The following is a 25,873-nucleotide window of genomic DNA, read 5'->3' as shown; positions in this document are numbered from 1 at the left end:
CTTATGTTAAGTGGGAGTCTTAAAGTCTAATTTTCGGTCAATCCCGCTCCCTATTCTTTGCGGGACTATTTGTATTGCAAAAGTGTTTGGCCAATAGGGTAAAAATGAGCTCGTCTCCCCCCCCCCCCCCCATACTAGTGGCAGCCGAGGCTTCCATGTGCTGCTTGAGCCTGCCGCATCCGTAGATGGTTGGTGCTCCCACGCTTGCCTGCCGATAGCATAGCCGAACGCAAAATTCTAGCGAGCCTAAAATTTCACAGTTCATATGGTATGCACTGTTCTAATTATGGTATGCCTCGCAAATTGCGTTAAACTTATTTTGGGAACTATACAAGCCAGCCTGGGTATACTTGAGGCTACATTTCCACTTTTCATAGATGTCATTGCTTTGTTACATCTAACAGCAACCTGGAGTGGTGAAACAAGTAGAAAACAATAGATAGTAAATACGCGATGTGCTCTCTTGTCACGACCGCAGCATAAATGCAAACAAACTGACAACATTAGCGAAATCTTCAAGGGAATCGTGGCTCCTCGAGAAAGTGCTTCCAAGTAACCCGCGCTTTCCGGGTAAACGCCGCTAGTCTCCACATCGACTTTCAGAGGGCGCCAGCATTTCCATCGATACAAAGTAATCCGCGGCGCACTGGCAGGAGTACGGTGCAACCAGTCGCGTTAAGTAGGCCGCCGGCGGCAGAGCGGATTCTACTGTGATCCCTTTCGAAGTGCCATTCCTCGCAGCTGTGCTTGTGGTGTAGTGGTTATCACATCCGCCTAACACGCGGAAGGTCCCAGGTTCGATCCCTGGCAGGCACACGTTTTTTTTTTGCCATGGTCATGAAAAAAACACATCAAAGTAGCAAATTACATAAGAGCAGAATTGGCAGAGATAATCGAAAAGAACTTCTTGGATAAATTGGTGCCTAGGCGTGCTGTTGATTTTTTTTTATTTTGCGTGTGTTTCAGAACTTGAAGAAAAGACAATGGTGCGCTTCGCTGTCTCTCCTTTGTCCTTTTTTTACGCTCCAAACCATGCGCCATAGCAAGAATGAAAGCGAGAGTTGTGCGTATACGTGTCACTTGAACTTGGGAATCTACAACTGACAGCCCTGAAAAATTCTCCAAGTGCCCGGCTCCTGTGCCTATCTCATGAAACACGCAAGCAGCTATTTTATATCTAAAGTAAGTCTTCAACGGATAACTTAAAAGTTTAGTAGCTGTCTTGAGCAAGACATATTGTAGCCTTGGGCGTCTTGAAGCCCTCCAGCAAAGCCTGCTAACATTGTGCTAAAAGTTGGCTAAGGGACATCTCGACAAGAACAGCTGAAGTCTTTTATTAGACGTTCTCTCAAATTATTGTGGCAGCGGTTACAGTAACACCAGGTGTGTCGACAACTACAATTTATTTTGAAGTGAGGCATGGACATCGGAAAAATATATATTTTCTAGTATAGTGATGCACAAGTAGTTTTTGAGATGTGATCTTTTATCTTAGCCCCCGTCATTGTATTTTAGCAATGGAAAGAAAGAAAGAAAGAAAGAAAGAAAGAAAGAAAGAAAGAAAGAAAGAAAGAAAGAAAGAAAGAAAGAAAGAAAGAAAGAAAGAATCAGGTCACTAGTGTAGCACAGTGTGATAGGTCGACTAGAGCATTTTGCTTAAACCGATCAATTTAATGGTACCTGCTAAAATAATTTTTTAAATAAAAGAAGATCTGTATTGTATGGCGCTGTCACGACAATGTGCTCCAATTGACTGAAAGAAGGATATTACTTCTGCATAAAACACATCATTGTCGATAAGAACTTGCCCTGCTGGGTTTCCTGCAAACTGAAATAGTTTCTAACATAGGAAATATTTTGATAATGCTGAGGTTCAGGCATAAATGACATCCTGGTTTTAGTTACAGGCGCGACCGGATAACAGGACACCAGTATAAAAGGCAGAATGCAGTGCTACAATGAATTCATAAAAATAAAGAATTGTTGACATCTGTAAAAACAGTCTGTACACTACTCTACCTGCCAATCTAAAAAAAAAATGCTTCGATGCCCATGCTTTATTTAAAAGTAAATTGTCACTTACTTTGTGGGTGCCCCTTGTAAAGCATCGCCACATGCTTGCATAGCATCACGCATAAATAATGGCCTGTTCTCGGGCGCACCACACATTAGTGAATTCCCTGCGTAGTTCATTTTACCGGAACTGAAACATAAATCCGAATGTGCTGTTACTTTTACACACATTCTACAGATGAGCTCTTCGTGCACTGCAGTAGGTAAAACATGTCTGCAAACTAAAATACGACATCTACTTCATACCACGTGACGTAGTCAAACTTGATTACCTAATAAATAAGGAAAGATGCAGAAAGTGCAATGAACAAGAGTGACAAATGGCGTCAAAGGCAGTCATGCATGGGTCTTGAAGACGATTGCTGCCGCAGACAGAGCAGCACTGGCCGCCCACAAAATCTCGCTGTATCAGGTCGCCTGTGAAGGTTCTTGTAGACAAGGCAAGCAAAAGCTGCACCGAAGAGGAAAAAAGCAACACAGGAAATGAGAATGTGAAAACGGAACTTCTATTAGCAATATCTGCCAAGCAAGAAGTTTGACTCACATTAAAAATAAATTTAAGCGCTCACTTCTCTTAAGGCACTGGGCACTTAGTCTTAAGCTATGCATGTGACGAAGCTTAAAATTACAGTATATTTCTTGGTATATAGTTATTAATATGCAGAGCAGAGTCAGCCTTCAAGTTAATATGCGGTATTTTGCAGCTACAAAGACACTTATGAACTTGTCAAAGAAGTCTGAGAATTTCTCTGCAAAATATAATCAGTTTAAGACAGTTGAGCTTTCTGCAGGTAAATGATGTACTATCTCGAATAAAAAGTTCAATCTCACGTTATTTGTTAACCGAAAAGCAAGATGGCAATTTTGCTGTCTAGCTGACGCTTCTTTTTCATGCTTAAACATGACATAGTACAGGGTAAGCAGGTAGCATGCAAAGGACTGGTGATAAAGTATCACAAAGCAATGCTTCTGGGGCTGGCTCAATCACTTATGTTGATACATGTTCAGCTGACCATAATTGACTTAGAGTAATACCTCACACCAGTAAAGTCACGCAAAATTAAAGAAATCCGGAATCCGAGTTCCTCACTACGCCGTGACTCATAGTCAAATCGTCGTATTGGCACATTAAACCCCAGATTTCTTTCTTCTTTTCTTTTGATGCACCGACTTAAACAGACATCACCCGCCGGGCTGGCTTAATGGCTACGGCGTTGCTCTGCTGAACACCAGGCCACGGGTTCAATTCCGACTAGGGCTGATTGCAAAAACGGTCACGTACCGCGCTTTGGGTGCAGGTCAAAGAACCTCATGTGATCGAAATTCCTTCAAAGCCGTCCTCTACAGCGTCAATAATCACCCGTTGTGAAGGTTCGGGACGCTAAACCCCACATTTTATTATAATTCCAAAAAGAAACTTGCAAGGAAAGCGACAACAACGCGGAAACCATCTTAACAGCGTAAACGTCAGATACGCGACGACTTGACAAATTACAATTTAGGGTCACTGATTCGCCTTGCATTTTCGATAAAGGGGGCAATTTTATACATTGGCTAATATTGCGCTACTGTTGGTGAAACCTAAATAAGGGTGATTTATTTGGCACATTTTCACACCCGCTTCAACGTTCACGTTACGCGCACCCTTCGTTCAAGAGCTGAATTTGCAAAGCGCTGTTCCAGACTCCGGCCTTTTCGCTTACATAGCATGGACATATCGACTCGTTTTATCATTTTGTTCTCTTCTTCCTGTCAACTAAAGCGATAAGCCACTATCAGCGTCGGCACGTCCCATATAGTGGCATGCAGCACGCTGACAACTGCACAAATGGCAATCTACGTCGCGGGGGCTTAGAAACGAGCGCTGACGCTCAGTTTGAGAAACGGGGTCTACGTCTGCTACTTCTTGAAATAGACTTCAGCAAATTTTGACTATGACCACTTTGGCACCACGCGGGCTTAATAAAACGCTAATGGGAAATAACTAAGTGTATAACGCGCTTTCATGTTGCTGAGTGCACATGGCACTCACGAGAGCCACTCATTCTGATACGATGAGTGTTTTCTGTGCAGTCAAGCATTCCGGAATCTCTGACGGTGCGTCTTGTCGTACAAACTTTTCTTCTGATTGTTAACTTTATCTGAAAAGCAGCGTTTGTCAGCAGCCGAGTATAACAAGAGCACTCTCTTTTATTTTCGCTTCAATAATAACAGAAAACGTCAGCTGGCTAACCGCGACGTCACATCGCACCTCCAATAACTCACTCAGAAGAGGCCTTCCCGTTCAATTTTGTCTCGTCAGCGTTCGCTCGTCCCATCCCGCTTCCACTTCTGTCCGACAATGGACCACGATTTCACCAGCACTAAATGGGTGCCTGTGCCACAGCTTATAGGAAACAGTGAAAAAAACAACGTAAATCAACATAACATGGCAGGCCAGATTAGCCCAGCATCAAGCAACATTGCCGTAAGTTCACTTTATCGGAGGCAGTGTTATTGTGAAGAACAAAACTGGCCACGGAAGCGGCTGACCTACGCTACCAAAAAAATCATACACAATAACTACTAGAAGCTTTCGTTTCAACTGGGAATGGCCAAGTAAAAGTTGCCTGTGTATACCGCTTTATAGCTCAGCCTGCTGCTCTAGAGCGCATCGATCTTCACGGAATACGAGTGCTACAAACAATGCGCCCTGCACTGCCGCGTGGGCAGCAATAAACGCAGCTGCAGGGGACACGACCGGTCCTAAAAGTAGGGCGACGTCGGCAGCGCGTGGGTAGCGTAGCGGTCTTCATATGTAGAGCCGCTCTGCAGTTGTGCTTGTGGTGTAGTGGTTATCACATCCGCCTAACACGTTTCTTTAAAAACTAGAATACTTTTTTTTTCCGAAGAAAAACTGCTCAGACTCTCTTCCAAGTCGATGCAGTAACAACATTTTTTTTCTCGGAAGAAAAACAATGGTCAGGCTCTCTTCCAAGTCGATGCTGTAACAAGGCCACCCGTTAATCTGCAGCAGCAATAACCTACGGGGATGCAGTTCACTTTTGTATGTGTAGTTGTAACAGCAATCCGATAGATGATTACTTATTAAAGAACTATTGCGTGTGTGTACTTTATATGAGACCGTATAACCTGACAGCAAATATTGACTGGTGCCATACGGTCCAGCGAAAATGGTTCGGTTATAATACGTGTTTGAACAGCTCTGCTTGTGGGGCAGTGAGAAAGAGACACATTCACGGGATCGGCCTCCAGGAACTGGCTTTGCACGATCCCGCTAATATTCGCGTATGTTTAACAATGCGAATTATTTAATTAATTATTTATTTGGTTGCGAAGGCTTTGGGGTTTAAAGCTAGTACACAGCTATAGTCCTACAGATGTTTTTTCTTGAAATGTAGCAATATCGGCGTCACGTCTACTTCAGCGCTCTTGTACTGTTCAATGCGGCATTAACGGAAAGGCGCCTGTTCTGCAGTGGTTGTCACAACCACCTAACAGTAACAATAACACGCGGAAGGTATGAGGTTCGATCCCTGGCAGGCACATATTCGTTTTGCTGATGCAGCCTTTTTTCCCCTTTTTATTTACAAGCAACATGACGTAAAGTGTGTTTATTATTTTTCGAAGTGCCAAAAACGCTCGTGTACCATGGTTTGGGCGCCCATATTAGATTATCATTGGGGTGAAAGTTATATCTCAGCTCTCCAATACGCGTTTGTATGAGTCAACCCGATTTTTGTTGTGAATAAATTTGACAAATAAATAAATAAATAAATAAATAAATCTACGTCTATGTGCACTACCTAACGCTGTTTTTTCATGTAGAAATATCAGTGATTCCTCCCAACCAAATAATTCAACATGTGTACTTTGCAGTTTTGAGAGGTTTATCTCAAAATGTTGTGTTATAACAGCCCCCGAACAGGCGATGGAATGCAACAGTAAGTTTGGAACGTGTACCAATCATAGTCAGAGAACCTGTTACGTCACAAATGTTCAAAGATATCGCAAAGCGTCATAGTTCTATTGAAAGACTTGCTGCACAGTTGTGCTTGTGGTGTAGTGGTTATCACATCCGCTTTACACGCGGAAGGTCCCAGGTTCGATCCCTGGCAGGCACAAGCTTTTGTGCGAATAGTATTTACTAAGTGTCTTTTTTTTTAGCATCTTGCCGTACCACACCTATATATATATATATATATATATATATATATATATATATATATATATATATATATATATATATATATGCGTGGAGGGCCTCTTCATGTAGCAATTGTAGGAGGGCTTTATTTTATCTGTTGTCCGTAAGTCAATGCATAAAGCTGTTTCGTCTATCTGTAGCCTTGGCCTCATTTAGAATACTCTCTCGGGTGCTCCTCATTCCTTGCCATAGCCCTGAGGTGTGGTGAAGGTCCGCTGTGGAGGGTGGAGCAGCACACTTTCGACAACTCACTGGGTGTTCAGGTGCCGGAAACCAGGCCCAGATGGCGGATGGTGTAAGCGCCGCTCCAGCCCGTAGTCTCCGGAGAGTGATTTCCTCCACCCAAGTATAAATGCGAAGAAATGAGGAGACACACGGATCGAATACTGCGCACATGTCCCGAACGGAGAAGAGATTTTTGAGCTCAAAGGATAGAATGATGATCTGGAAGTAAGAAATCAGGGGGGCTGTCAGGTTTGGAATAGTGCGGAATTCCGTCTGCTTTATCGCCGTGATGTTTCCGACCATTTCTATGCACCCAGAGTACACTCATGGTCAATGTAGCCGTCCTGTTTGCCCCGTTCTTGTAACTACGGTTCTCTGTCTGTCTACAGCGTAAAGGCGTGGATATGTACACAGGGTGTCCCAGTTAACTTTATCCAGAGTTTAAAAATATGCCGATGCACTCTAAGACGACGCGAGCAAATGCGCCTTGCTCGTTTTATGTAGTGTGTCACGCTAATGTTTTTATTTTGCTTAATGAGATAATTAGTCAAGATTAATTAACATTATTCTGAAGCAACAAAGCTAGCAAAAAAATTCCAATTAGAAAGTTGCAGAGCGGTTTGCAAAACGTCCTAATAAACAGTTTCTGTATTTATATCCATTAAGCATTAGTGTTTTTCAGCTTACTGCGGATGCCCGCGAGACACAAAAAGCACCAAGTGACATGTCCGCTTGCGCGTCGTGATTGCACTGCTCCCAAGCGTTCCGCGCATCAAACGAAGATGGCATTTAGGCGGATGTGCTGCCCGTGCGTCTGCTTATCACTATCATGAACCGCCGCGAGGGAAGCACATCGCTGGCGTTAATCGCACAGCGAAGGCCTTTTAAGCGGCCGCACGCCCTGCTAGATGCTTTATCCGTTTGTACGTGGACTTTGGAAGCGCTGTAATATCACCGCGCGAGCGGGTATGTCATGTGGTGCTTTTTGTGCTTCGCGGGCATCTGCAGTAAGCCGAAAAACGCTAATACTTAATAGACAGAAAGTTAGAAACTGTCTATTCGGACGTTTTGCAAAGTGCTCTACAATTTTTTAATTGTAATTTTTTGCCTAACTTTGTTGCTTCAGAAGTTGGTTAATTAATCTCGACTAATTATCTAATTAAGCAAAATACAATAAAATAGCGTGACACACTGCATACAAAATTGAGTAACATACATTTGATCGCGTCGTCTTAGAGTGCATCGGCATATTTTAAAACTCTGGCTAAGGTTAGCTGAAACGCCCTGTACACAGGGTGTCCCCTCTAACTTTATCCAATGTTTCAAAATGTGTGAATGACACGTAACTGGACAGAACCAAGGTAATGTTGTTTGCTGTTGTTATGGAGCTACTCAAATTATTTTTTTCATTCCACCTAATTAGATAATTAGTATTATTTCATTAATCACCTTTTCAAATTTTATTATTAGGCGAAAAGCGTCAATGATAAAATTGTAGAGCAACATGAGAAACTCCCAATACAGCTTACTGTTGATCGATACGTGCCACATAAGTGCTTTTTCGAGCGTGAAAGAAGCCCGCGAATGCACGCAAAGTACCTCGAGCGGCCAGTCGCGCGGCAATTTATGTTGTCCTTCAGCGTAGGACGCCCCCGCATTTATCGGAAGTTTCTCGAATGTTATCGATGGTTCTGTATGCTGTCTGTTGTCACCGATGCTTGGGTAATTTGATTGCATGTGCGACGCAAATTGTGTAGTACTTTCTGGAAGACACACGGTCACCAGCGATTACTCTGGAACCTTCGATGAATCGTGTATAAAAGTCGACGCACTTGACCGACAGATCTGATTTTCGCCGATCGCCGACTGTGTTCGCCGCTATCGTTGTTCTTTGAGTGTAGTGTTCTTTGACTGTTTTTGAGGGCACAGGTTCGCCCAACAAAAACGCTACTTTCGTCATTCACACTTTTTGATGCTTTGTTCACCGTCACTACTACGCGACAATATGTTTCCGCAGCGTTTAGAGAAGGTAAAGCATGTACGGGTATCTATAGCCGAATCAACCACTTTTTTTTTTCTTTCTTTTAGTATGGTCCTCACCGCGGCATTCAATTTTAGCTCTACAAGCCAGGGAAGCGTGCACTGGGAGGCACCACGTTGGAGTGACGGGAAACAGAGAGGAGTCCCGTGAGCAGAGCAAAATAGCCCTGCGGAAGCTAAGCTCTCGTCAAGACGTTTGGGCAGCGCGCCAAACCCATTGCGCGGCGATAGAGCACGAGCGCTCATGCCTCCCTTCTTTAGTAGTCGCGACGCTGAGGGCGAAGCGCAGGTAAGGTGCACTCTTCACATCTCGAGGGCTCGAGATGGTGAAAACCGCAAATAAAGAAATAAAGAAAAATATGGAGATCAAACGCGCATGTTGGAGTCTACCTGAAGCGAAGCTCAAGTGAAGCGGATAAATAGCTGCTATACAACTGACGGCAATGCTTACAATTGTGTTTACTTTCGTCCCATGCAACGTGTAATCTCATGCAATAGCTATGTTTATGCAGCGCAAAGGTCAGAACTTTTATATCTCCTGTGTCGTGTCGGCACTCATACATGTAAGGCTTCTACACCTCTTGTGTCACAGTGGCAGTTGAACATCCTTGAGCGGCACATACCTATTTTGGAGGACTAGCCAATTACAGGCACACACCTGGTAGCGCATACCACGCGTACGTACACGGCGAATGGCTATATCATAGAAAGTTAAGTAAATCAAGGGAGCCACAGATTATAATGCGCCATTCCTAAGATGTCGGCATGCTTTAAGGGGCACTGATGCAATATTTTCGAGTCATCTTTTTTTTTTAGCTTTAAAGGGGTGGAGACATGAAAATTGTCGTTCATACGTTCTTTGATTCAAGCGTTACGTAGTGCTTCAAGAAGCACGATACACACAATGGGATTCATATATACCCGATAAATTATTTAATAATAGCATTATTAAACCGAGCAATTTCAGTTTCGGTTTCTGGGCTCCGGGTGATGCTATGACGTCATAGGAGAGGAAACGCAACACGGCTTGGTGACGTGTGTCACAAAAAATTGTGATGTAAAACTACGCTCCGTCGTCTGCTATAGTGCATACGCGTGCTCTGCCAGCAGAGGTAAACAAGTGGCGACTCGAAATGCATGCCGTGATTATTATAATTATTGTGAAGAGTGACAACAATGGTAAGAAAATATTGCGGCGCGTGAGCGTCGGTGATTCATCAGCGGTGGTGAGGAAGCCGTCGGTGCCTGAGTGACCACTCCTCGGTCGCTGATTGGCCACTTCGGCGTACGGCTGCCGCACAAATGGGTCCCGGACCCGTCCTCTCTACGGCAAGCAAATCTCGCCGTTCGCGAGCAAAACCGCCGTCGCACGGCGGCCCGCAAACGGCGTGCGGCGAGTTGCCGCGCCGGTAACATGGAGGGACGTTTACACGTTGGGAAACGCCAAGCGAACGAGAGACCGCTCCAAGCTGCCGAACTATGCGACTGGCAGATGCTACGTCAACGGCTCTCCGCTACAGTGCCGTGCATGTCTCGGTCAGCCGGGGGCCAGGGTTAGCTCGGTTACAGTGTTCTAGAAGCCTGTAGCATAGAGAAAGGATTTCTATATGCCTGTAGCTCCATCATAGCGGAGGCTATGCTCGGTCGTTCGGTTCAGCAGACTCCGTAATCCGCATTTCATCGCTACTCATCATACGTCACGTTTTTGTGCTAGTGTGCTATGACGTCAACATTTTCATTCCTCCGTTGTCACGTCATAGCAGTCGTGCTAGCGAGAAAGAGCTTTTAATGACTTTTTGCGACTGAATTAAAATTATTTTCAAATGTTTGCAGCATCCAATACCTCGTTGTCGGTGTCCTCGCATAAAGAAGCAGCCTACAGCAGGCTTTTTAAAGCCTCAAACTTTGGTGTCTCAACCCCTTTAGATGAAGGTCCAGTACCTCTATACACCAAAGAAAATACTGTCAGATCTCACGATGCCCGAAATAAATTAATATCTCTTTGATTGAAGGGTTTAAATGGTCGAGCCGTCTTTGCTACCTGGATGACATTCGGCGCACACGTTAAGCGACCCTCAGCCATTCTTGGTATTTTTCGCGTGGCTGACCTGCAGTTGAATTTAAAAAAATGCCATTTTGGCCACGGTCAGATAATTTGGCTTGTACATTTAGTTAACGCTTCTGGAATCCGACCCGGAAATCTGACCCGGAATCTGACCCTGAAAAAAATTGGGACCGTTAAAGGCTTTTCCGTGCCGCACTCAGAAGTTCGCTGCTTCGTAGGACTTTCCTCTCACTTATGCCGCTTTTTTGAAAATTTTTCTGCCAGAGCGCGGCCTCTCACAGACCTCCTCAAAAGAGAAGTTTTTTTTTTTTCATGGGGCTTCTCCCAAACTGCCACCTTCTCTCGTCTCACGACCTTAACCACCACCCTACCTATCCTCGGCCACTTCGATGCTTCAGCCCATACATAAGGGCACACCTATGCAAGTGGCCACGGAATCGGTGCTGTCTTGGGCAAGTGCAGCGTGGTCATGACCATGTTATTGCGTACGCCAGCCGCCTTTTGTCACCTTCGGAGCGAAACCACTCCATTACTGAGCGAGAGTGTCGGGCTCTTGTCTGAGCGGTTGCGAAATTCCGTCGCTACCTATATGGCCGGTACTTTTGTACTGTCGCCGATCATCGCGCTCTCTGTTGGTTTTCGTCCTTGAAAGACCTGATAAGGGGATGATAAGCCTTGCGGCTGCAGGAGTATTCATACATTTGGCGGTCTACAAATCTGGGTGCCAGCACACCAATGCCGACTGCTTGCCGCATTAGCCCGTATATAGAACACGCCCGACGTAGACGACACAGAAGCTTCCCCCTGCATTCTCTCCGTCTTCCAACTGTTTAACATTGCCAATGAGCAACGCCATGACGCCATTTTGGGGATCTTCATTGAGGGGACCCTCGTTGACCCATCCATACCATGGTTCGTCCCCCAGGACGGAGATTTGTACCGCTGTAATTTCCACATCGACGGTACTTCCCTTCTCTGTATCGTCCCTCGCCACTTTCACTCAGCCGTTCTCCATGAGCATTATGACGCACCAATCGCAGGACACCTTGGTGTCATTCGTACCTGCGACCGTGTCTGCCATCGCTTCCACTGGCCTCGCCTTGCTCGCTCTGTAGGGCCATACGTTTGTGCGTGTGAGGCCTGTCAGCATCAGAAGAAAAAAAAAAGACAGCTTATTTTAGAGCTTGTCGGTCCTTAAGTCCTCCGAGTTCAGGCCCCGCATCAGGCGGATTGCTGTGGGTACTGCTTACGCCACACGCTACGCCATTGCTTCAGACTAGCTGTGCAACTGATGTCACGGATTTACTCATCCGCGACATTATTCCCCATGACAGCGCCTCATGGACCATGGTCCTACTTTCATATCCAAAGTCATCGCCAACATCTTGTAATCTTGCTCTACCAAGCACAAGCTCACTACTTCGTACCATCCTCAGACCAATGGCCTGACTGAGCACTTGAACCGTACCATCACCGACATGCTGTCTAAGTACGTTTCACCAGACCACCGTGACTGGGACATTGTCCTATATTACGTTATTAGCCGGTTATTCGCCGTTTTACCTGTTGTTCGGTGGCGACGCTGCATTGTCCTTCAACGTTTCACTTCCCTCTGATAGTGCATGGAGCAGCGACTGTGCTCTCGGCGCCATTGACCATGCTGAACACGCAAGGCAGCTTGCCAGTAATCGTCTGTTGGAATCACAAGAAACTCAACAGCCTGTTTACAATATGCGACACCATGACGTACGCTTTTCACCAGGTTCCATTGTGCTACTTTGGCCCCCTTCTCGTCAAGTAGGGCTCCCAGAAAAATTCCTTCCATGCTACAGGAGCCTTAGCGCGTCCTACGTCAAGCTATTGATGTCACCTTTGAGATCACCTACGTCGATGTCACCTACGTCTCACAGCTAAATCTTTACCATCTTCCTTACGGTCCCGTTTGACGCACCGGGACGGTGCTTTTTCCGCCCGGGGTCGTGTTACAGTAAGGTGAAGAAAGAAACGACGACGGTTCTGAAGAGGACTAAAGGTCGACACAGCCTGGCTGCTCTCTTCCGTCTCGGCAAACATTCTCTTCTTGTAAATACATCATGTAAATAGCTTTCTAAGCGTAAAAATATAACAGCTTTTCTACAGAGAGTTACGTTTTCGTTTCTGCTGTGTTGTGACGTCATGATGAAGTATGTGGTCACGTGAAAGCAGTACAATGTGACCTTTGACTTTCGCTCCAGCTCACTCAGTTATCCGCTGTGCTGCTACATCGGCCCTCACAACGAGTAGCATCGTACCATCATACGAGGTGAGCGAGAGAGCCGGAGCGAATGTCAAAATGTCGCAACGTACTGCCTTCACGTGACCACATACTGCGTCCTGACGTCAAAACATAGTGTTTCCGGCAAACCTTAACCGGTACTGGCAGCACAAACGCAAATATATTAAATTATTTAAGGGCGCTCAAAGGCTTCTGACTACTTATTCCACAGTACAGGGGCCTAAGACCTTCACTTAACACGAAAAGGAAAACTGAATACTCGAAAGCATTACGTCAGTAGTACTTTTACACAGAGATGCCTTTGATCCAGCTTTATTTGTTCAGCATTGATACAGAAATGTTGATATAAACAGGAATATATATATATACATACATACATATATATATATATATATATATATATATATATATATCCTGCGAGGATGCAAAGAAAACTTCGCTTCGAAAACACAGTCTATCAATTCGTGAATGGATAGAGGCGGCCATGCTGTACTTGCCTTCAGACAAAAAGGCAAGAACTGCGTCAGACCAATGACCGCAGTTGGCCGGGCTTACGCAAAAGCTTACGCAAAAAAAAAAAATCCGCGTGTTGATAAAATTGCACAAACAGGCCTGGAGTGTGGCCTGATTCCGGTGACCAGAACCGGTAACGCACTCCCTCACCAGAGCAGGATTGGCCACCCTGGTGCAGTACTTGGCCACAACCTCCTATGAACACAACAATCAAACCCCGGCCCTCAGTCCCCAGCAGCTGCGAAGCAACTGACCACGGCGGCGGTCAGACCTGCGACGCAACAGAGGGTGCTAAGAATCACTGGCTCCGGACAGGCCGCCATTGGAATATGAACCTGGCAACGTTTAACGCTAGAACGTTATCTAGTGAGGCGAGTCTAGCAGTGCTATTGGAGGAATTAGAGGGCAGTAAATGGGATATAATAGGGCTCAGTGAAGTTAGGAGGCCGAAAGAAGCATATACAGTGCTAAATAGCGGGCACGTCCTGTGCTACCGGGGCTTAGCGGATAGAAGAGAACTAGGAGTCGGATTCCTGATTAATAAGAATATAGCTGGTAAAATACAGGAATTCTATAGCATTAACGAGAGGGCGGCAGGTCTTGTTGTGAAACTTAATAAGAGGTACAAAATGAAGATTGTACAGGCCTACGCCCCTACATCCAGTCATGATGACCAGGAAGTCGAAAGCTTCTATGAAGACGTGGAATCGGCGGTGGGGAGAGTGAAAACTAAATACACTATACTAATGGGCGACTTTAATGCCAAGATAGGCAAGAAGCAGGCTGGAGACAAGGCAGTGGGGGAATATGGCATAGGCGCTAGGAATAGCAGCGGAGAGTTATTAGTAGAGTTTGCGGAACAGAATAATATGAGGATAATGAATACCTTCTTCCGCAAGCGGGATAGCCGAAAGTGGACGTGGAGGAGCCCGAACGGCGAGACTAGAAATGAAATAGACTTCATACTCTGCGCTAACCCTGGCATCATACAAGATGTGGACGTGCTCGGCAAGGTGCGCTGCAGTGACCACAGGATGGTAAGAACTCGAATTAGCCTAGACCTGAGGAGGGAACGGAAGAAACTGGTACATAAGAAGCCGATCAGTGAGTTAGCGGTAAGAGGGAAAATAGAGGAATTCCAGATCAAGCTACAGAACAGGTATTCAGCTTTAACTCAGGAAGAGGACCTTAGTGTTGAAGCAATGAACGACAATCTAGTGGGCATCATTAAGGAGTGTGCATGGAAGAGGGTGGTAACTCCGTTAGGCAGGATGCCAGCAAACTATCGCAGGAGACGAAAGATCTGATCAAGAAACGCCAATGTATGAAAGCATCTAACCCTACAGCTAGAATAGAACTGGCAGAAATTTCGAAGTTAATCAACAAGCGTAAGACAGCTGACATAAGGAAGTATAATATGGATAGAATTGAACATGCTCTCAGGAGCGGAGGAAGCCTAAAGACAGTGAAGAAGAAACTAGGAATTGGCAAGAATCAGATGTATGCGTTAAGAGACAAAGCAGGCAATATCATTACTAATATGGATGAGATAGTTCAAGTGGCTGAGGAGTTCTATAGAGATTTATACAGTACCAGTGGCACCCACGACGATAATGGAAGAGAAAATAGCCTAGAGGAATTCGAAATCCCGAAGGTAACGCCGGAAGAAGTAAAGAAAGCCTTAGGAGATATGCAAAGGGGGAAGGCAGCTGGGGAGGATCAGGTAACAGCAGATTTGTTGAAGGATGGTGGACAGATTGTTCTAGAGAAACTGGCCACCCTGTATACGCAATGCCTCATCACCTCGAGCGTACCGGAATCTTGGAAGAACGCTAACATAATCCTAATCCATAAGAAAGGGGAAGCCAAAGAGTTGAAAAATTATAGACCGATCAGCTTACTGTCCGTTGCCTACAAAGTATTTACTAAGGTAATTGCAAATAGAATCAGGAACACCTTAGACTTCTGTCAACCAAAGGACCAGGCAGGATTCCGTAAAGGCTACTCAACAATAGACCATATTCACACTATCAATCAAGTGATAGAGAAATGTGCAGAATATAAGCAACCGTTGTATATAGCTTTCATTGATTACGAGAAAGCGTTTGATTCAGTCGAAACCTCAGCAGTCATGGAGGCATTACGGAATCAGGGTGTAGATGAGCCATATGTAAAAATACTGGAAGATATCTATAGCGGCTCCACAGCCACCGTAGTCCTCCATAAAGCAAGCAACAAAATCCCAATAAAGAAAGGCGTCAGGCAGGGAGATACGATATCTCCAATGCTATTCACAGCGTGTTTACAGGAGGTATTCAGAGACCTGGATTGGGAAGAATTGGGGATAAAAGTTAATGGAGAATACCTTAGTAACTTGCGATTCGCTGATGATATTGCCTTGCTTAGTAACTCAGGGGACCAATTGCAATGCATGCTCAATGACCTGGAGAGGCAAAGCAGAAGAGTGGGTCTAAAAATTAATATGCAGAAAACTAAAGTAATGCTTAACAGTCTCGGGAGAGAACAGCAATTTACAATAGGCAGCGAGGCACTGGAAGTCGTAAGGGAATACATCTACTTAGGGCAGGTAGTGACGGCGGATACTGATCATGAGACGGAAATAATGAGAAGAATAAGAATGGGCTGGAGTGCGTTTGGCAGGCATTCCCAAATCATGAACAGCAGGTCGCCGTTATCCCTCAAGAGAAAAGTATATAATAGCTGTGTCTTACCAGTACTCACCTACGGGGCAGAAACCTGGAGGCTTACGAAAAGGGTTCTACTCAAATTGAGGACGACACAACGAGCTATGGAAAGAAGAATGATAGGTGTAACGTTAAGGGATAAGAAAAGAGCAGATTGGGTGAGGGAACAAACGCGAGTTAATGACATCTTAGTTGAAATCAAGAAAAAGAAATGGGCATGGGCAGGACATGTAATGAGGAGGGAAGATAACCGATGGTCATTAAGGGTTACGGACTGGATCCCAAGAGAAGGGAAGCGTAGCAGGGGGCGGCAGAAAGTCAGGTGGGCGGATGAGATTAAGAAGTTTGCAGGGACGGCATGGCCACAATTAGTACATGACCGGGGTTGTTGGAGAAGTATGGGAGAGGCCTTTGCCCTGCAGTGGGCGTAACCAGGCTGATGATGATGATGATGATGATGACGCAAAAGCTTCCTTGGCCAGAAATACTAATACAATATCCCTAGCCGGAAAAGCTCACCGAATGCGCAGTTGAAAGCCCACGTGTTTCTTATATAATGAGCGATGCGTTTTCTATAAGGCAGACTACTAAGGATAAAATTTGTTTCTGAAGAAAAAAGAACTCGAGCCTCCATCTTGCTGACCATGTCATGCGCATGGTCACATTAAAATGCAGTGTGATATACTGTAGAAAGCAAACTCAAGCCGCCTAAGTGAGTGAGTCCCTTGCATAGGAAGGAAGTGATTCTTACTGTGCACCGGTAATATTTGACGTACCTCTCTGCATTTGCTGTAAAAGATTAAAGATGGCATTTGCGGCTACGATGAACGGCAAGTTGAAGCAGGGTTTGCGTAGGGGCACATTGATATTAAATTGCAAACTTGACTACAGCGCGTACAGAGACAAACTGAAGGCAGGTTGAAAATGGCTAAAGGATATCTTTGTTCTTTTGTTTATAGGTTGGTTCGTGCTTTAGCACGTTCTTTCGTTCGTTAAGGGACCACGATAGTCTGGCCGAGCTCAAGTTATGAAGACGAAGACGGCTTGGCAGCGCTGATAATTTGTACCAGCATAATTTGTGCAGCTGAGAAAATTTACGTGTGATGATGATATTCACAGATCAGAGTCATATATTGCACTCACAATTTATTTTCCGGCCGCGTGTACTGCGTGAGATGCGGTAACGACACGGCTGTGCTGCATGAGCTCAGCGCGCCATTCGCTTAAGTCCCGCAAGCGTCAAGTCGCGGCAGCAATTTTCACAAGCAAAAGAACAAGAGAACGCCTCAGACAAGAGCAAAAAGGCCAAGGGAATCCCCAAGAGGCCGTTTCCATGACTGCCTAGCGTGTCTATTTTGCGCTGGGGTGAACTTCTGTGGGTAGAGGACGCTAGCTTTCCAAATGATCCACTATAAACCGCTGCCGTGCTGCAAGGAACATGGTCTGAGAGGGCACAACCGGTTGGAAAACGAGGCCACCACTTCGGAGCGCCGTCAGTCATTGTTGCCACCACGCACGAAAAGACAGCTGTGCTTGTGGTGTAGTGGTTATCACATCCGCCTAACACGCGGAAGGTCCCAGGTTCGATCCCTGGCAGGCACATGATTTTATTTTTAAAGATGATAGATGAAACTTAATCACTGGTAATTTAGCCGAAAGAGAGATGTGATAGCGAGTAGGCTTCGACTAGGCTGATATCCGCTGGTTACCCTGCACTGATGAAGGGGAAAAGGGGACTAGAAAAGAAGTTCGCCGGTCACGTGTAACTACACATTTTTTCTAGAAAATTTGAAATCTGCTTGAAGCTGCTTTTCCAACGTTTTTGCACTAACAAAGCTTGTTCTCTGGAAGCCACTACGAGCTTGAAAAAAAAATACACACAGGAAGCCACACAGCTATCCCTGCAAAAGAGTAGAGTATCTACAAAGTATTTCCTTCCCTGCTATCTCAAATCAGAGAATTTTTCTTGCTCAATAACAAGAAGGTATGTCTCGTATTTATTTCTTCTGACGTTTACCCCTTGTATCGCGTTGTTCTAATTTCGCCTTGCCTAACAAACGGATGTATTTGATTTGTATAAATCTTTATCAACGGTTTCTGATTCTCTTTGTGGAAAGCTGTATTGTCCGGTCTACTTTTCCTGGCACTTTGCCTGTTGGGCTGATTGTTCCATGTCATTAAGCCAGATGGGAAGTGCCAGTGTTGTTTACGTATATCAATAAACCACACTTGGCTTATTTTTAACCTTTAATGCCGGCAACCGAGCTTGACTATGCAACCTGATCTTGAGCTCCAAAAACGAAAAACTTACGGCACCCATAAATGCTGCGGAACTTTGATTTAAGTTTTGATTTATATTTATATAATGCAAGCAAGCATGTGTCCATCCACAACTACAGACAGGTCAAAGTAACAAATTTTGCGGCAAATTTTTAATATAGAAGAATGATATAGTTTGGGCACGTAATTAAGAGACGGGAGTTATAAGGCATGGCGCGAGAACGCTAGATGAAGTGACCCTGCTGGGCTAACGAATGCAAAGGCAGTCTATTGAAGGTGTCGGGGAAATTATCATGTAAGGTTTAAACACTAAGACATTAAGAAAGGAGCTTTGAGAAAGATGAACTGTAAGACCAAGATTGGAAAAGCGACCCCATACGGCAGTATAAGGGACGCCGCTTGCACATGCAGAAGAAGAAGAGGGCTGCAGGCGCAAAAGTGATACGCTAAGGCTTGGGACAACTGCGGTCTCTATCTGGCGGTTATCCAGGTCACACTTAAGGTTACCGGTATTAGGGGGCTCACCAGTGGCCGAAGATAATGGCACGGACAAAGCCGTCTGTTTATCCTCAGCCCGTCTGCGGAAGCATCAGCAGCGGGAAGGGTATCGGGGACCTTGCACTGCGTGCTCTGACATCCCTGCACTTCCGCGCCTCTGAGGTCTATGCCGTAATGCGCCATGCCGCAGCCTTCAAACTCACAGGCATTGCGGCAGCTCTGTTGCCAAGCTGCCGCACGGGGCGGGTGTTTTGAAGCGATCGCAGGACCCGATACTGCTTATAGTACCCGCGCCAGATTGGCCGGCGCGTTCGCCCCGGATTGATAAGGATCGTCGCCTTCCTGGCATCAGTTTAACCCACTGTTGGCAGTGCCCGCGTCCGCGCCGCGGGAACCGTCAAGGTGATTGCGATAAGCCGCAGGTTTCTTTCTCTTTCCCTATTTTTATTCTATTCGTCTAAGGTACGTTTAGCTTCAGAAATGCTTGCGTTCCGCAAACACGGCGTAATTCAGAAGAATCTGCGTCACAGGTAACCGCGAACGGGCTAGGATGAAACCGGCCGCTGCCAAGGTGTTGGCGATGGCGAAGTGCAATGCAAACATGAGCCCGTTTTGCATGCTTTGAAGGGAAGTGACCGCCAGCGACGTCGCGGCCTAGCCTACACCTTGCGCAAGGTCCTTTAGCCGGAGGGGTAGCAAGTCGTTCACGTTTCTGATACACACGTGCGACCACCGCTGTTTCCACTGCCGCTAATGCACATCGTAATGTTCGTCAGCAGTTACGAGGGCTCGTGCCATATTGGCAGGCGCCACGACTCAAGCTGAGCATGCTTGCGTGCAGTACTTGTAGTACTTACTTTCTTTGTTAAAAAATAAATAAATGCAGAGAACGAGACGAAGGAGGGATCGCCAGGTCCGCCTCTATTTGTTGTTTTTGTTAATTTCCTTTTTCTTTTGAATGCATTATTATTAATGCCTGCCAACCAAAGATTTGCAGAGATGAGTTCGGGACATGATATTTGGGGCACTTCTATTTACCAATAAATGCTCGTGTGGGGGAGTTCATTTGTTTAAACAGAACGCTTGTGTCCAAAGGGAGACTATTAGTTGTGCTAATTGGTTATAAACTCTCCGAGAAGGATTCGGAACTGAGCTACCAAACAACAAAGCCCCCATTTGCTGCCCGGTTTTACTCTTTAAAAAAATAACATCCCCCTTTCTTAGCCATCGAATTCCCATATATATATATATATATATATATATATATATATATATATATATATATATATATATATATATATATATATATATATATATATATATATATATATACCTCCAAAACGAAACAAAAGTCAGCCGCCGCGGCTGCATTCCGAAGGAGCGGAGTGCCAAAACGCTCGTGTACCATAACGGGTGCGCGTTAAAGAACTTGACTTGGTAAAAAATGAATTCGGAGTCCCCCGCTACGGCATGTCTCATAATGAAGTCTAGTCCGGGACCCCCGTGGCTTCTGCAGCGGCTTTGGCTTCGTTTGGGGTCTCTCAATAAAAGAAACGCTCGTACTATAAGACATGGCGACAGTTGCAAACACACTGTATAATAATAATAATAATAATAATAATAATAATAATAATAATAATAATAATAATAATAATAATAATAATAATAATAATAATAATAATAATAATAATAATAATAATAATAACTCAAGATATGGCACGGCACGTTCCTGCTATTCATGAAAAATAAGGACCATGCAAGTTTGTCTATGCCGGCAAATAAAGCAGGGCGCATTGAAGCATCGTTGTGTCTGAAGGACAATATGCAAGTGGTGGTTCAGCATAATCAAAACTTAAGCCACAATGTTCCCTACCCTGCAACACTGGGAGGTCGTGGTGCGCGACGGAAGCCCGTATGCCCAGCTGGCATCAATGACAACTAACCGCACGGAAAGCTTCGAGAACATCGATTTCCAGAGTGCGTGGGAACTGCGTAATCCTTTTTGCAGCCAAGTTGTTAGCCTCTAGTTGGTCGGGGTTCTTCGTGCCGTGCTGACCCAAATTACGGCAGCTGGAAAAAGGGTCTGTGTTTGAGTTTCCATGTAAGATAATTATGTTTTCTCGTATATTCAAAAATCCGGTGCTACCATGCCTGCAGGTTGCTTCTAAGTCGTACTTTACGATTTCTCTCACGCATCTTACTTTGAGAAATTCATTTATTTCAACAACCCACTTGCGCTAGGTCGATGGCCTACAATATTGAGGATATATGCTGTGCAAACGGTATCGCCACCTCAGACCTCAAACGGCTGCTGGGAAAGTACTTTGTGTTTGACTTTCCGCGCAACGGATCCATGTTTTCTCGTATATTCGAATAACAATACGAAGCTATCATGCCTTCAGCTTGTGTGTTAGTCGCACTTTACGCATTTTCTGGCGCAATTTACTTTTAAACATCAGTTTAGTGCAATAAGGCACTTACTCTTGGGGGACGGTCGAGAAGAATGAGGTCGTATGCTGCACTTCCGCACCTGTGTGTGCGTGCGTGACGTACGTCACTTGTGGTGGCGGTGCTTGTGTGACGTCGTATAATGTCAGTTGAGGTGGTAGTACTTGTCTAACGTCCACACCAGCTTAGCCGTACATCCACTTTCACAAGGTGGAATGGAGACGGATTTCTTTTTTCTTTTGAATGTGTGAATGTGTGCTCTCAGCGTTTCTGCGTTTTTTGGCAGGACGCCGCGCTGTTTCCACATCTATGCCCCTCCCCTCCCTCTCTTTTCGAATCTAGCTTTTTTTTTTTTTTTACTCCGTGCAAGCTTAGCGAGGTCGACCTTGTGAGCAAGGCACGCAGACACAGGTACACATATCATCTCTTCACGGACACAAACTGCTGGGCCACTTTGCCTTTCCGCCCCCCGTTTTATGGCTGCGCTTTACGGTGCGTAACGCAAACCATATTACAGCTGAGAGAAACGCGGCCAACGAAAAAACTGACACAACGCGATTCCGGCCTGGCACGGCATCAAGTTCGTTCACGACGAGATCAAGCTCGCTGTGATAGACATCTCTGGACCGCAATATCAGTTTCAAGACAGCCAAAAAAAAATAGTGACACGAACAGAGATCCCAAATAGCGATTCTCGAATGTCTGGCGCTACCTCCTGCTGCCAGAAAGCACGTCGATCGTGAATGGACCAGCCAAGGTCCCTTGAAGAGCGGCGGTTACGGGAATCGGAAGTTTGTTGGCACCGCGTCGATCTCGATGCCGTGGTATGAAACCAGTGCGCGTTTGTGCTGTGAGGCGCGAGCGATGGTATGATAGAGAAAAGTAATACCGGGCTGCCTAACGGGCCACCATCACAAGGCAGGATGAAGGGAAGGGTATCTTTGTTTGGTATTTGGACGACGGCCTGGTAAGGATGAGAACCCGTTCGCATGGACGTACTTTACGAGTGATATATATATATATATATATATATATATATATATATATATATATATATATATATATATATATATATATGCGTGTGTGTGGGAGCGGACTCTGACAGATGAGCAAAAGAAACGAAGAATTAATTTAAAAACATAACTGTATGTCCAGGCGCTGTCACACAGCCTGTGAAGGCGCCACACAGTAATACGCAATGTCAATATCCCACTGCAACATACAACTTCACACAGTGCACCGTCACAATTTGTCGCACAGTCCGGTATACCCTAAATAACGCAGCAGTGCCTTTATGCAGTGTGTCCCAGCCAACGTTAGCCAAGCTTCTCAAGGAAAAAAGACGATCTAGAAAAACATGGTGCACGATACAGTTACAAAACCTACGTTGTTCGGTTTCCACAGGTCTGACGACCGTACGCCGTAGGTCTTATGATTGCATCTCGCACTGTGTCTTTTCATATTTCTTTTTTCTTTCGTTGACCCCTTTGGCTAAGGTAAGTTGGGACACCGTATATAGCAGCTTGTGCTGATGTCCATGAATTGTGTCCAAGAATTTTGCTTTCTGTGAATGGGCACTTGTCCAGCTGGTTTAGTGCCGATGAGAGCGCTGCTCTTCCGTTGTTGAAACGAGGGCACTCGCAAAAAAGGCGCGCAGTCCTTTCGCTGCACCCGAAAAATTCTGGTCATCCGAATAATAAGGGACCACGCATTTGAATATGCTACTCTAATGCACAGCCGGAGAGTTTTCATGTCCAAAGGGGGGGGGGCGACCAGCCCACGCTCGTATCCCTGGAAGCGTCCATTCAGTGTACATTCATGGTTTACGCACGGTGAGAAAAACTGTCTCGGACCCTTCCTGAAGTCTGACACTTTCGATTCACTTCATTAGTCACGGACGCAAGGGAAGTCAAACCTCCACCATGAAGCTCAACATCCTCACCGCTATCATCCAGCCTCGTCCCGCCGTCTTATTCGTCTTGTTCTCCGTGCTTTGCAGGTGGATTTCAAACCGTTAATACGTACCAACTGGACCAACTAACAACTTTACTATCACGAAGGGCGTTTAAATGTTGCATCCCGCCACCTCTGTTGTCACTTCTCCCTGAAGAAGGAACCCACTTGCAGCAATGACAACGCGGAGGCACTAAAACGCATCGAAAAGAGCACCCTCGACTTCACGAGGGTCATATCACGAATCGCCAACACAAGGGACGGACTGAAAGAGGACAACCTTATGAAAGCATTTCACGCCTTCCTCATCAGCCACATAACCTACGCCGCCCCCTTCCTGAACTGGAAGAAGACGGAGCTGATCAGAATCGACACACTAATCAGAACAGGATTAAAAAAGGTCATAAGCCTCCCTATAAACACTAGCACGGAACGACTCCTCCAACTGGGGCTACACAACAAGGCGACTGAACTCTTTGAATCACAGCGAAAGCCCAAATTAGCTCACACTCACAAAGGCGGGCACCGAGATCTTACTAGAAGCTGGCACACAGCCCCTCTTCATGCCACCAGAGAAGTCGTAACTATGCACAAACGCGAAGAGGGCAATAAAAGTTGATCCAATCCCAAGAAACACACACCCGACCCACAACGGAGGGCGGAGAAAAGCGAGAGCCAAGGCAATCCTCGACAACATCCAACGTAACGAAACGCAAGTCCTCTTCGTTGACGCGACCAGATATTGGAATCGAGGCGCCTACGCGGTCTCCGTGATGGAAGCCCATGGCTCGCTCGTCAACACAGCCCCGGTAGTTACCAACATCACTCATGAAGCAGAAGAAATGGCCATCGTGGTGGCCCTTCGAAGCTGCAAAGGAGCCTCCGTCATTTACTCGGACTCAAGAACAGCCATTCGAACCTTCTCGGCGGCCCTCGTCTCTCGGAAAGCAGCTACGGTTGTAAACAAACCTTTCTTTCAAGAAACGGGAGGTTACAGCCTCATCTGCCCACACACCACATGGTTCCCGGCCCACATAGACAACATTTCCGGACGTCCTGACTGTAATCTGAAAGAGCGGGCACATCAACTGGCGCGAGAACTCGCATTCCGCGTTCTGCGGTCCACCCCCTCGCTTCGACCCAGCCTAGAGGGACCTAGACAACAAAGACCCACTCGTGTCATACCACGAAATCATTTCAAATCATAGGTTAGGACGACCAATTTTTCCTCCTTCTCACGCAAAACTCAAGAAAGCACAGGCCGTCACTTACAGATAGTTACAGACTAGAACATACATCACACCAACGACATTAAGCAGGATCAATCCGGACCTTTCTACTGAATGCCCCCACTGCGGCCACGAATACAACTTCGAACATATGCTCTGGCTGTGCCCATGTCAACGCGGGCACGGACTTTCCTGACCAGTCCTCCGGGGACTCAGCGCTCAGAAGCACAAAGCTGATCGCTCAGCTCTAACCTGTCCAGAGGGCCCGGGACGTTGCCGAAGGACTCTGTCTAGCGGCCCCGACCTGGGTGGAGCCGCAGGATTGATTTAATTCTTTCTCCTTGGGACCTAAATAAAGTTCGCATTCCCTCACTGGTTACAAAACGTCGCGAACAATGAATTCGCTTTCTGGTGGGAACAAACAATTCCTAACAACTCCTAACCAGGCCGTTCCACTCGCAAAGAGCACTGCGCTAAACCAGAACGCAGCTTGACATGCCGGTGCGAGAATGCTAATGCATCGCATGAAAAGCAATGCTTTATCCGAACTCTGATTCTAGCAAGTGCGGCTGGTTGGGCGGGTCGGTAAATTTTCATAATGATTTGACTGATTCGACTGTGACTGAATCTCACTCACAAGCCTCACAAATTTAAAGTTTCTTTTTCGAGACAACAGCTTACGCCACTGCCTCCTGCTCCGGCTCTTACTTTGCCGCGTAGGAAAGATTGCGTACATAAATTAATGTCGCAGGATGAGCTAGTGTGGTGTTTCCCTCGATCTAGAGAACAGTGCAGTTACTGATTTCTTATTTGATGGGTCATTCCTCTTTAAAATTGCTAGGCTCTTTTTATTTACTTATTTGCAAGTGGGAAGTAACGGACACCGAGATAAATGACAAAGAAATTGATGACAAAATTGCACGTCGCTCAGCTCAGAGCTGTCAGAGGTGAAGTTAAATGCGCGACGGGGGACCATGCGCTCATTATCATCTAGCGCGACAGATACTTAATTTTTCCCCATATCACGGGCACAAACAACTTGGAGTTTATTTCCAGTATAAATAGACGTTTTCTGCTCCGCCGCCTAAAGTTACGAGGGACAGCACTCTATTCGCGACATATAGTGAATCTATACTTTAGACTGGCAATGTAGGTTGGTCGTCCCCGTTGTCCAAGCTCTTCAAAGAAGTGACTAGAAAGAATGTGTACGTGTCTGAGTAGTATTTATATGAAGAATATCTTCTGCGCCTCTGAGATCAAAGCTTCAAATTTTGATCAGTTAATGCGTACATAATCGAGCAGACTTTCCCATGCAGTGAAGACAAAAAGTACTTGAAAAAAGAAAATGTGTTATTTTGGAAT

The 25,873-nt window shown here is 45.6% G+C and overlaps 3 non-coding genes across 3 annotated transcripts; all 3 read left to right on the top strand.

Annotated features, from left to right (window-relative positions):
• The first annotated feature begins 743 nt into the window (after positions 1–743).
• On the top strand, positions 744–816 carry TRNAV-AAC (transfer RNA valine (anticodon AAC)). Its single transcript has one exon. It is a non-coding gene; the product is annotated as a tRNA-Val (tRNA).
• Positions 817–6,124: 5,308 nt separating this feature from the next.
• TRNAV-UAC (transfer RNA valine (anticodon UAC)) lies at positions 6,125–6,197 on the top strand. The gene has a single exon. It is a non-coding gene; the product is annotated as a tRNA-Val (tRNA).
• An 11,435-nt stretch (positions 6,198–17,632) lies between these two features.
• Positions 17,633–17,705, top strand: TRNAV-AAC (transfer RNA valine (anticodon AAC)). Its single transcript has one exon. It is a non-coding gene; the product is annotated as a tRNA-Val (tRNA).
• The last annotated feature ends 8,168 nt before the right edge of the window (positions 17,706–25,873 follow it).

This window comes from Dermacentor variabilis, chromosome 4 (assembly GCF_050947875.1).
Source record: "Dermacentor variabilis isolate Ectoservices chromosome 4, ASM5094787v1, whole genome shotgun sequence".
Classification (NCBI taxonomy): Eukaryota; Metazoa; Arthropoda; class Arachnida; order Ixodida; family Ixodidae; genus Dermacentor; species Dermacentor variabilis.
This window is presented reverse-complemented; position numbering and strand designations above follow the sequence as displayed.